Raw genomic sequence first — 12,983 nt, forward strand, 5'->3', positions numbered from 1 at the left:
GGATTTCAGGGCTTCTACAAGATTCCACGATAACATGGAAAACCCACACTAAGAGGAGATTCCTAATGAAAATACATGGGGAAGCCACAACTACTTTTGTGCATCACAATAGTCTCTTTTCCCAGTCTCTGCATGTAGACCCCAAATAATAATACTGCCCCCAAATACTACAATGTAGACGCTTGAATGCATTAACTATTTAAACTATAGCCTTTCCATCAAGTCCAATCTAAGCCTAAAAAACGTTTTTTTTCCCCATCCATTTAACTTTTGTTGCATCTCTTGCAGGTTTTTGTACTTTCATTAGTGGAAGTATTAGTTTTTCCTCCTGCAAGTCATTCATTTAACCCTTGTGCTTATCTTAGATGACCCCACCCTACTTTAACGTGTTATTCCTACCATGACAAAGGTGGAAAAATTTCATGTAATCCATGGTCACCAGTGAAGATCACAAATCATTGAAGAAAAAAGGTTCACCGCACTGTCTAGTGGGTCTAGATGACCCAAATCCCAGCGTTCAAGTGCCTAGAATAGGACAAGGGTTACAGACCCACCCCGATCTCACACAAACACACACACCCACACACACACACACACATATATATATATATATATATATATATATATATATATATATATATATATATATATATATATATATATATATATATATATATATATATATATATATATATATATATATATATATATAAATTTAAGTGCCTATGCCATCAAGCTAAAATCAAGCTATTAATTATATATACTATAAAAAAACCCAAAGCAGTATTTTTGATCCGTATTTTTGATACATTCGTGCATTTCTGAGCATTCCTCTAATAACCAGCCCCTTATGATCTCTTTCTAAATGTGTAAAAGAGATCATTTGTGACATAGAAAATAAGCTCGGTGAGACATAAGCTTCCTGCTCAGCTCTGCAACGGGAACAGGAAGGAGGGGTGGCGTTGCTCCTCCCCAACTGTCCTCCCTACAATTCTGAGGCAAATTTCTAATGAACTAGAAAAAAAAGGTTTTTTGAGGGTTAAAAATGGTGTAACCATAATCAAAAGACCACTGGGAACATTTTAGATAAAAAATACAATTGAAGTGAGTCTTTAATTTCTTCTGAATCGGTTGTTTTCTATGACAACTGGATGCACTAACCGTATACCTTTAATGTTAACTAGCAACTGCATTACTTCTCTCTACTCTTTTGCAGTATTATTTTACCCCTAAATCTCCATCAGTTGTTGTTTTGGATCTACAGATAGAGAACTCTTAAAGCTGGATCCTTCTGGTCTTTGTGTTCCAGCTGGTTGTTTAGTTTGTTGAGTCATTTAGAGTTTCGAGTCATCTTGCGTGGTGAGCTGATGGATCATCCTGATCTTTTCTCCTCCTGCTGCAGGAGGTCCACATGACAAATGAAAAGCTGCAAACGATCAGCTCACACACTGGTATGGGCAGCTTTTCGCTCCAAAATTTAGGCAGTAATAATGGAGGGGGCTCATATGTTTTCCTCTGACAGTAATTTGTTAGTAAGTACAAAAATGTTCTTGTGCGATTCATTCCTTAGGCAGAACACACATCCATCTGTGTGGCACACAATTTATGGATTTGCCGCACAGCCAGCTTAATATTTACTTCTGGATCTGCAACGCTCTCGAAACACTTGAGTTTAATTGTAATTTCCTCTAAGAAGTAAGAGTTTGCAAGCAGTGAAAATGCTAAAGATGATGGCACTGAAGCAGACAATTAAGTGGTTAAGTGTTTGATGATTTATGATGCTCCTCTGCATGTCTGCGGATAGTTTGCTGTCAAAATGTTACAAGTTCATCTCAATGCAAATTAACTAGAAAGTGTTGATTTTTTTTTTTTGTCTGAATGAAGCTTGGTTCAAGCGTTAATATGAAATATTTGCAAAAATATTCAAGAAAAGGTAGATATGAATGCAATGCTTCTGATGTGTGTCAAACAAAATGGAGCAGAGACCCCAGTGGTGGGGAAAAAGGAATGTTACAACACGCAACATGACAAACTAAATGTTGGCTTCACTCTAAGAATAAAATGTCATAATTTCATTTTGCACACAGTCATAAATACTTTGTAAAAGCAGATATTTTTTTAAATCTATTTTTCTTGCTTTTTTGCAAAACACTTGGAACTTCTTGCTCCTCAGCAGATCTAAATATAATGTTGTAAATGGAAATGACAACAAAGACTCTTTTTCTTTATTTTGAAAAAAAGTTGTTGGTAAGTCTGCATGAGCTCAGCTGCTTGCTTTATTCCTGCAGACCAAACATGACCGCTCAGCCTCATCCTCATCCTTTTTGTGCTGCTGCTGCTGCTATACGCGCTGTCCTTGCTTAACCCCGGGCATGCACGAGAGAATGAAATGAAATCATTCATCATCCGGCGTAATCCTCACCCCTTTAATTAAACATTTACTTTTGGGAAAAACACTCTTACTTAGAATGTCAACTGTTGGAGATTTGGAGGACTTTTATACTAACAAATAAAATAATAATTGTTTAAAATAAGTATAAAATGCCAGAATTGGACTTCTTGCATTTTTTATTATGACTAGCTCAAACAAAAAAGGGGCAACCTTTCATCATTATTTTATCATAAAATAAAATTATATTGTAGAATTAATTATAGAATTATGGATTATAGAATAAATTCATGATACATGTAAAAACGGTTTATCTTTTAATTTTTATTTGCAGTCATCCAGCTCAGAAGTAAAGACACTTAACAACACATTTACAAGTTTAATACAAGTTCAACTTAATCAAAATAATAAACAAAACAAATGAATTCAGATCAATCCAGTTTGCCCTTATCATGCTATTAAACAAACATGTAGCTTCATTTTAGTAATGCATTGGGAAATTTAGTTTTTTTAATACTTCTTGTCATGTTCTTTACACTTGGTCAGTCTTTCTATTTTAAAGCAGGTAGATTAAAAATACACATTAAGAGAAAATAGTGCAGTGCTAGATTATTAAAATGAAAGGCATGTCATCTGTTTTAATTTCATAATATTAACTTTTAATTTAAAAAAACGTGAGTGTGACTTTGATTTATTATCATTTACATTTTTAGCAAAATATTTTCTAAAAAATATTCTAAAATAGGATTTTGAAGAAGACTTTGGCATATTTAGTCTGAAAATGAATTTTTATTTTTATTCTTCATCCAGTTACAGTGTCTGTTTTGTTGTCAGCGCCCTTCAGATTCTATTGTCTGCATCAGTAGATGGCGCTAGAGAGCTGTCTTCAGGTCTTTTCAGTTCTGCACTACTGTACCACAAAGGCGTGCACGTGTGCAGGGTCAGGACCAGCACCCGAGTGTGCGTCTCAACATAAAGGCGATCTGAGCGACGGCTTACAGTGCAGAATACTTTCATCTATTTTCATGCACTTTTCTAAAACATGTCTCTTAACAAATAAAGCTTTTTTCCACATATTTGAAATATGTTATTTTTCAAATATCCCACCACCTGAAATGAAATTTGACACGACAAAAAAGCCTCATGGATGTGTGGTTGCTTTTTGTGACTTCTCCTGACTCCTCTGTCTTTCTTACAGCTTCCCTCAACTTTCACCTCACTTCCTGGTGACGGAGCATCAAACACCACAGGTATGTCCATTCTATTGTAGGCACTCTGTGTCTTTTCTGCACTTTATTCCTGCTTTAGATTTCATGTTGAGTTTATTATTCTTGCAGCTATTCTTTCATGTCAATCATTCTTTCTGTCCATTGGGCATTTGCTTTTTTCTAACTCATTTTATTTCTCTCTAAACTCTTCTACATTCATTATTTTCCTTCATCTATAATTCAATTGTTTCATTCATATTTTTCTCTTTTTTTTTTCTTTTCTTGTACTGTCTCAATTTTTCTCTTCTTGCTATACGTTGATATCCCATAATCCAAAGCTCCCCATGTGCGGGCCCCATCCTCCAATTGGGGGGTAGTGTGTTTTTACAATAGGTGTTGTGCTATTGTGTACGTCAGTGTTTATGTGGTAATGCTTGAGCTTCCAGCAGTGAATGGCACTTTTTTTTTTTTTTTATTTCAGACTGAAATCATGACTACTTTCCTAAAGATGTGTGCATGGATGTGTTTGCACAATCCCAGACAGCTGAGAGCACAGCTTTATGTATACATGAAGATTATCTGCTCATAGGTTTGAAAAGATGACACATTTCTAAAAATGTAAAACAGGAAATTCAAACTATTAACAGTCTAGAGAACCGTGTGAGCAAATGTCTTTATAAAATATGACTATCGTTTTTTCAAAACTCTGCTGAAATTGATTTCACCTGATTAGAAATCTTCAAGGTCTTGTGAAATTACACATTTGCTGTCACCCCTTTTCAATAAAAAAAAAAAAAGAAATTCATGCAGGAATCGTTGCTCTTGTACAAATGCAGATGAAATTGCTCTGTGGTGTTTTTAAACTCGGTGCCAGAGAAAAGCAAAGAAAATGGTTTGGGCTGTCCTAAAGTTCCATCTGCAAACTGGGGAGACTGAAAAGCAGTTATTATCTTCACACAAACATGCACTTTATGTCCCTTTTTTACATATTTTTCTTTTCTGCAGGACATCACAGTAAGCTCATTTTTTAACGACTAAACACTGGTCACTAGGAACGGGACAGACTTGAGTGTGAAGATCATTTTTAGGCATCATGAAGAGAAAAGAGCTGAAAAGACAAGTGGCAGTCTTCTTGGGAAATTGTTGTTTGGCAGTCGTACATTACTTTAACACAAAATAAAAGGAAATGGCACTAATATCTTAAATATTTACCAACTAGTCAAAGTTTTACTAATTCTGTTGGAACTTTAAAATAAAGAACTTTAAAGTCTACAAAGTGTGACAACTCAAGCAAAAAAAAAATGATAATGATAGCCTAAAAAGAGATATTTATTATTAACTTTTGAAAAATGTTGTTAAAAATGCAGCGAAGAGAAAAGCTGTTCTTTTTTTAATCTAAAATTATTGCAGATTGTCTTTTGCTCTCTCTGTCATCTTTAGAATAGTCTGAATGTCAGGTAAAATGAAATGGAGTAAATCCATGGTAACCTGGAATCTGTGTTGCAGACGGAGCAGATAAGCAGAGTGTCACCCGAGCAGAAAACAAGCTTGGAAAATCCTCCAACAGCTGCTGAACCAAACACGTGTTTCATATTTCTTCAAACAAACAAACGACCCAGTAAACACTTCAGTTCATTTTTGTAACAAACCATCAGAGAAGTTTCAAAAGCAACATTTCTTTATTTGTTTTTTGATCAGGAAAACAGATATTTGTATTTTGAATCAAATATGTTGCTGGTGCTTACGCCTCCTGCCTCCTTTGCTGCGTTCACAGACAGCATGGTTAACTGCTCCAGGTTATCAAGCGCTCTGCATCTTTCTGTTCTGACCGATCTGAGCCGCTTTGGCTTTATAATACTCGGCACCTTATTGCTGACTTGCTGACAGATTAGAAGACGTCTGCTGGAACTCTAACCTGCTCTAGTCTAAAGTGCATTTTTTTGCTAGTTTACCCAAATTGATAAATCCTGACCCAAAATACATTTTTTTTCGCAAATGAAACACTATTATTTTTACATTTACATTTTTTATGGCTTAAATTGAACTACCAGTTTATTGTTTCAACAATATTTTAAACATTGGTCTAATTCTGTGGCTATACACAGCTGGATTTTTTTTTGTGCAACTTCAAAAATTCAAGTTAATAAACTGTATTGCCATGTCCTATTTTAAATTAGCATTTGCAACATGCAACAAGTGTGAGTCACCACACTTCAGGAGTCTTTTGTAGGTGTGCTTTGTGTGTGTGAGTGTGTGAGTCGGTCACCCCAGGGTGAGGGGATTAAGAGAGAGCCAATGCAGTAAAGGTTAGCGCTTGGTCTCTCACTGAGGCCTCTATCACACACACAAATCTCTGAAAAGACAGAGGGCGATGGGGAGGAGAGCCAGATGACATTATTATGGGCCCACAGCCACTCCACCCGAGGGATGAGTTCTCACAAAGCTCATCAAGTCGCCGTGGAAAGCTGATAAATTCCCGACACAAATCCTCAAGACAGAAAGTAATTGAGCTAAACTATAGATGAAAAATCTAAAAAGGGAAACTTTCTTTAACATCACTCTGCTGCTGAATATTGGTTTCCCCACTCTCTGCTGCTGATGGACTGTGTTTTGAGTTTTGTTTTACTGATTTCATTTTGGGAGGTGGACATTTTGGGATATTTTGGCTTCTGTGAGACTTCACAAAATGGCGGACTGGCGGATTGGAGAAAGAGGAGGAACCAGGGAGGTATGAGAGTGTGCCAGCTTGACTGCATGAATGTGCCGGTGCTGCTGCCTGTCCTGCTTTGGCATTTACTTACAAAAACTACAATTAAAAACAATATTTGTCCCACTTCAGATGGGTTAAGAAAGGTTTTAGATTGATCCCCTCCTTTTTTCATATTTCAATCTCTAACTGGTGTTTTAACCTTTAGTTTTGTGGGATGTTGAATTCTGAACTCAACTTTGAAAAAGACAAAAAAAAATGAGCCTGCATTTAACTTCTACATCATTCATTGATATTTTTTTGTACGTTTTAGCTTTAAAAAAAACAATTGATGTATTTTACCTTTTTTTTTTATTTGTGAATAAAAATTAATTAAAAAAAAATCCTAAAACACAATGGTTCTAAAAGAAAGCAGTAAAAAAAGAGAACATGTTTGTGATAGAATCCCTGTAGATAAAGCTGTCACCATTGGTCCACAGGTCACCTCTGTATCTTTATATGATGTGAAAGCTGTTTCTTCTTTGTGGAACTTTTCCTCGCAGTTCATTTCCATGTTTTCTTTTGGAAAGAGGAATTCTGTTTCCTGTTTTGCCTATCCAGTAGTTCAGTGAGTTATCTTTTTATTTAAAGATGTTAGGATAAAGATTCATTTTCCAAAAGAAGTACTTTAGGAGCTTGTGTGATTGTGAAAAAGAAAAAAAAAAAAAAAGAAAAATCCTATGACAACTGAATGCTTTGTGTATTTAGTGAGTTTCAGCTGCGAAGAACAACACACTGGAAACAAAACTTGTCACTTTTGAGATAAAACTGTTATGTTTCCTGATTCTGTCAATGCTGACAAGTCACACTTTGTTTTGGTAAACCCTCTGGCCACAAATGTTGGCCTGAGTAGGAGTACAGGTTCAAGTGAGGCTTCTTTTTGTTGATAAAGTTCCTCTTGCTGCCGTCACAAGTGCCCACATCTCAGTTGTTGCTTCCTTATGTTTTTTGTTTTTGCTTTCATATATTTATAGTCTTAATTCCTCTCACATTGCATTAAAGCTGAAAGCGCCCCATCATCATAAAAGCAGATTTAATTCTGTTTTGGCACAAACGCTACTGAGCAAATTTGGTGTGTCTGTATGATAGCAGCTGGTTCTCTGTCCCGCTGTGCGATGCCAAAGTTTAACCGTCCAGTCAGACAATCAACTTCCTGATTATTCTTAGTCATGATTATCACAGAGAGCCTTTCACCCCAGTTTATTATCATGCCTATGTTTTTCCGTCACTCACAGGCTTGTCTCCTGTGCAGCCATTTTATTCCAACATGTAACTCTGGGGCTGCGATTGCATCAAGGCTCTCATCAGACTGAGTAAAGGCATGACTAATGCAGCTCCTTTGAACATTTGAGCATCTATTTTGACAAATGCACACTTTTCTATCGTCACATGTAAAATTTGAAGACTTTTTAGAGGCGGCTGTGATGACACACTGATGGTTTCAAGCATTTTTTTCTTCATGAAGTCAGACGACCTGTCCTGACGATCCAAGAATGGGCTACCGGTGTTGTAATACCATAGAACACATTGCATCTTAAGGGCTACATGCTGCTGGAGCTGTTGAAGAGTGTTGATCTGGCATCACTTAAATCTGATCAGGAGCAAAGCTTTAGTTTAGTTTCATCATCTACCAAATAAATGAGTTTATGCTACACTAATCAACTTTAAACCTTGATAATGCACATTCTTGGCCCTCATGCATGATTGGATTGTCTATCTAAACTTTGTTAGGCTGTAAGTCTTTGGCTAATCTTGATACCTGACAAGTTCAACTTTTCCCAACATGGTTGTCAGTGTCAGCTTCCACTGATCCCACCATGAATCCAGCGATGCTTGACGTCATTCAAAGTCAATGGGAAGCCACGCTGCCGGAGCTTCCAACACTGCAGCATGAACACAATGCAGCTTGTAAAGAGAACCCAGCTGTTATTGTAGACTGGAAATATTATTTTTTTCTGATCTATTTGAGTGAGCCGTCTCACCTGCACATTAATGATGTTATCAACTGTCAGAGCTGTTGGAAAGGTGCGTAAAATGTGCTATTTGCCAAGTGAGCTGGGATTGCACATGACAGCCAGTGTTGGTGGGTTGTCAGAATCTGGTTGGGGTTAATCATGTACAAGTCAAGTGTAACTTTTTGTAGTCTAATTGTGCAGACAGACCTGCAGTTATACTCCCACTGAGGCACTGTTTTGTTGGTTGTTTCATTTCATTGTCACTGACAAATTCTTTAACTAGAATTGTTGGAATGTAAGGTTTGTTGGAATGTTTTCAGGACTTGAATATCCATAGCAAAACACTATTTTATGTTAAAAAAGCACTAACAAATACATTTTTGTGTTTTTTATATATATATTTTTTTAACTAGTCTGGTTTTAGTTGAATTTTAAATTAAATGGCTTAAAATTAGCCCAACAGAGAAATGTGTTCAATCCATCGGTGCAAAGAACAGCAACTTCAAATGGATCTGGTCGAGTTCAATTGGACACACATGGCCTGTTTTGTACATCATTTCTCCGGTTTCATAATTTGAAGGTAACTATGGAAAAAAAGAATACAACTAATTTCATTTAGAGAAGGGTGACCAATAAGGAATAGGCTTAAGTAAGGTGAAAATGCGTGAGCGCCAATCATTTTTAGAAATATTTTAGTAACATTAAATGTAAATGAAGTTTATTATCAAAATGTTATTTCAATTTACATAAATCTATTTTAAATACATTTTTTTAATCAAAATTAGTGTGAATTTCTGATATGAAGACCAGACATAATAAAAAGAAAAAGTCGGTCTGGAAACAAACCTTTTGTCAACATTAAATGTGGGTTTAGATTACATGTTACATATTATTCACAATTAAATGCTTATTGTAAACTTCTACATTTAAATCATGTGAACAGGAACATGGATTAGAAGTACAAACTGTTGTGGTCGATCACAGAAAAAAAATCGGTTACTCTCGTTTGGCCGTTAAGGCTCTGAAAGCCAAGTAGCCACACGGTGTTGAAAAAGGTTTACAACGGCATAATTTAGCCAATCACAATTAAGAAAACTGCATAAAGTTCTTAGAAAGTGCTGCGAGCTGTATGTTATTAATTTTGTCTCAGGAGCTTGCGGGATGGTAGAAATTTGAACGCGGGCTGCATTTGCCCCGCAGACCAGACTGTCTTGGAGAAAGCCAAGTTTGACATTTATTCAGTTAAAGTTAGTACCCTACCATAAAGAAAACACACAATTGTTTTCTCTTAATATTTATTGAAATGTAAGGTAAATCCCATTTACAAAACTTCTTTCAACATTTAATGTTTTAGTCCTAAATTTGATCACATTTTAATTTATTTCATCATTTGCCTTTGTGTAATAATAATGAAGTCACACTTAAGTCTGGTTTTATTATCTTGAGTTATGTGTTTCGTGCCATATGTAAACATTTATTAATAAGTCTTTTAGTTGGCTCGTTTGATTCCTCCAGGTTTAGAGAACAGAAGCCTCTGAAGCAGCAGGCCTGCTTGAGAAGCTGATGAAAGTGGATCAGTTGCTTCATAGGCCAGGTGGGGCCAGCTTCAAGACCTGATTATGAGCAAACAACCAAACCTGTGATCAGAGGTCAGCTGCTCTAAAAACAAGCCTTTTTTAATTAAATGAAATATAAATATAAACTTTGCCTAAAGTGGACACATAAAAACAATTTCCTACATTTGTTTTAGCTGTAAAGTGTTAATAACATTTTTAGCACTTAGTGATTCAGCATTGGACTAAAATAGTTTTTAAGTATTTTTCTTTTTTTATTATTCAAGTTTCCTTGAGTTCCTGCAGGTAATCTGCTGCTGCTGAGTGTGTGCTTCAATGAGCAAATGTCACTCTAGCTTTGTGCATCCACAACTTTCTTTTTTTAAGAGTGTGTGTCCACGTCCACCTGTATCCCTGACCATTGTGTAAGTAAGCCATGGGGAGAATGTCTTGAAGCCAAAAGGCCATTTCCCTCCACACATTCAATTCCCTCTTCATTAGCAGTCACATTACTTTAGATTAGCAGAAAGTGGACATTTACAGGCAACACTGACGCCTGTAATTAAAATTAATTTAAAAAACAGAGACGCAAAGAGAAGTAATTACTCCAAGTGTTAAAGGTTTTCTCCCCGGCAACTTGTCTTATCGTTTTATTGCTCCATTCTTACAGAAGAAAATAAAAATGCAAAAGAGAGAGTGGACTTAGTAGTGTGAGGAATTAAGAGTTAGGAGCGCTCATTAATGGCTTCACCTGATTATTGGGAATGGGAAGTTGCCTGTAAAGGTTGAGTAGTTTACAATGAAATTTTTTAATTAGAGTGGATTTGCTATGATTAAAATGAAATATAAATAGCTTCTTAAATAGCTTATCGCAACTTCAGTGTCTCTCAAAGGTCCCTGTTTTTCCACTTTTTTTTGTGGGGTAACTTTTGGAAGCTGGATATTCCCAGAAAATATCTTTTATAAAATTTGCCAAATGAGTTTGGCACCATGGATGGGTGGTCAAACTTGTGCTTCGTGGTAGGAGCTATCAGTCCAGCCTTTGGTGGCTGAAACTGCAGTTTTTTTTTATTTTTTCTTACTGGTGTAATGCTGGACAAAAAAGGGAGAATTGAAGACGTCTGAGTAAGTCAACTTTTCCACGACTGCTCCAAATGTCACAAGACAGATAACCTCTGTCAAAGGAAAGCAAAAGCAGGTCACGTCTATAAAATACAAAAAGGTCAATCTTCTGTGGAAGAAAGCTTGCTTGCCACTCTTTCTAGTAACTTAAAGCCATTTGAACTCTATGAATCCTCGAGGCAGCTTACCCAGCCTACCAAGATTTCAGCAGTGAAGGCTGACCTGAAGCTCCTCTGGAGCCGCTGATCTTTAAACGATTGAATCTTCCAACCCCATTCATTAACTTAAAAGCATTTTTTGGAAACACTTTATGGAGTAGAGCAGTTCTTTAGGGATAATGACTTTAATTACAGACATTAGAAAATAATTTGGGGCTGAAACATTTATTTAGATGATCAAGGCTAATTTCTTTTATAAATGCGGTAAAATAATATGCGTATATCGTTAAAGGGAAAACGAGGTTCTGAGAAAATTAACAATGAACAAAATTTGATGGGAATGTTAATGATAGGCGTTTTGATAGCGCACATAAAATGTTTTTATTTTGTTATGGTTTTTGGCTCTGGGAATATCACCCACTCATGTTCTTTATGCCATCACCTCATATTCACAGCACATCCAAAATGCAGCAAATTAATGTTTAACTCACAGTAAATATGCACATTTCTGGATGAAGTCAGACTTGCTCAGTGTCTAGCCAGACCTTTGAATTCTGTTTAATGCAAATAAATAATGACATTCAAATAAAAATAGCCTTTTGCCACTAATTACAAATCTGTTGAATAAATAAGATGACCTTCTAAATGCTGAATGTATTTAGCATCTATAGTTTGATGCATTCATTTTTAGAGGTATATGTCTTTTGCCATTTGTAGTCATTTTAATTGATTGAAATAAACAAATTCCAAATCTAAGCATGAAAAGTCCTGATGAAATCAATTAGTGCACTTTGACACTCCCGTTTCTGCATATAATTCTTCCACTGTGTAATTTCTGTGCAGATGGTCACGAAGGTCTCAGTTTTACCAGCAAGGAATGTTTTTTAAAGGATAGCACATTAGACATGTTTTAGGATTTTTTTTTGTAACTTTAAGTGTACATTTCAGTGCTCTCAGTCTTCTGTGCTTTTCACCAATTACTTTCAGTACATCAAATACAATCTTTGAATCTGCTTTTCACAGTTTAGGTTGGGTTCTGGAGGTAAAAGATTCTGTGTGATATAATCTGTTTAGTGTCAGTGCTTTTTGCGACAAGCCCAGTTAACACAGTTGGATGAGATTTGTGACATCTTATCCAACTTCTCATCCACTAACAAAAAATAAAAAATAATAATAATAATGTCCCCCTCTGGGAGGTGTTGTGAGCTGCGCTGCAATATATACACTTTGTGAAGTGTGTAATGTGCATGTGTCTGTTGCCTCGGCCAAGCTTTCCTGTCCAAAAGTGGTCACATGGCACAGGAATGCAAAGCCTGCTCTGTGTAGATAAGCAGCTGAGTTTTATATTGAGTGAAGTATACCTACAACCATGAAGAGATGGAGGTAGAGAAAGGGAGAGATTGATATTTACATTTATATTTACCCACAGAGAAGAAAGAGAGGATGAGTGAGACAGAAAGGGCCAGACGGAAGAGAGAAAAGGTGTTTAGGATTTTATCTCTAAGAAAATATTTACTTCTCAGTGTGAAATATTCACCTGCTGCTTCTCAGTGGGGCCAAGCCTCCAGAACACACACAAACATACAAGTGTTTGCTGACACACAGCATAAGCTTTAGGCCAAGAGCTACTCATGTTTGTGTAGTTGCTGATTTCCCACTTTTTAGAATGATTCCACTTAATTTTGTAAACCTGTTATGTACAGTCCATCTGTTTCAGTAGATGCTGAAACGGCAAAAGCTAATTTGTAAAATAATATTGACGATTGCCAGTTTATTTTAAAATGTGGTCATGATTTTAATATAACCCTTTCATGGCACACTTTGTTTCCAATAATATACAAAAAAAGTTTTT

At 36.1% G+C, this 12,983-nt stretch overlaps 1 protein-coding gene across 9 annotated transcripts in view; it reads left to right on the top strand.

Moving 5' to 3' along the window:
* tenm3 (teneurin transmembrane protein 3) overlaps nt 1-12,983 on the top strand; it is a 709,086-nt gene that overhangs the window by 91,118 nt on the left and 604,985 nt on the right. For 8 of the 9 annotated variants that reach the window (XM_078946824.1, XM_078946819.1, XM_078946845.1 and 5 more), the window contains exon 3: nt 3,588-3,639. The gene's annotated coding sequence lies outside the window, so the exon portion shown is untranslated. Of the gene's footprint in view, nt 1-3,587; nt 3,640-5,983; nt 6,326-12,983 lie in introns of those variants that run through there. The other variant, XM_078946833.1, reaches the window with a different exon arrangement.

Source organism: Oryzias latipes, chromosome 1, assembly GCF_053564925.1.
Source record: "Oryzias latipes strain Hd-rR chromosome 1, Olatipes_Hd-rR_3.1".
Classification (NCBI taxonomy): Eukaryota; Metazoa; Chordata; class Actinopteri; order Beloniformes; family Adrianichthyidae; genus Oryzias; species Oryzias latipes.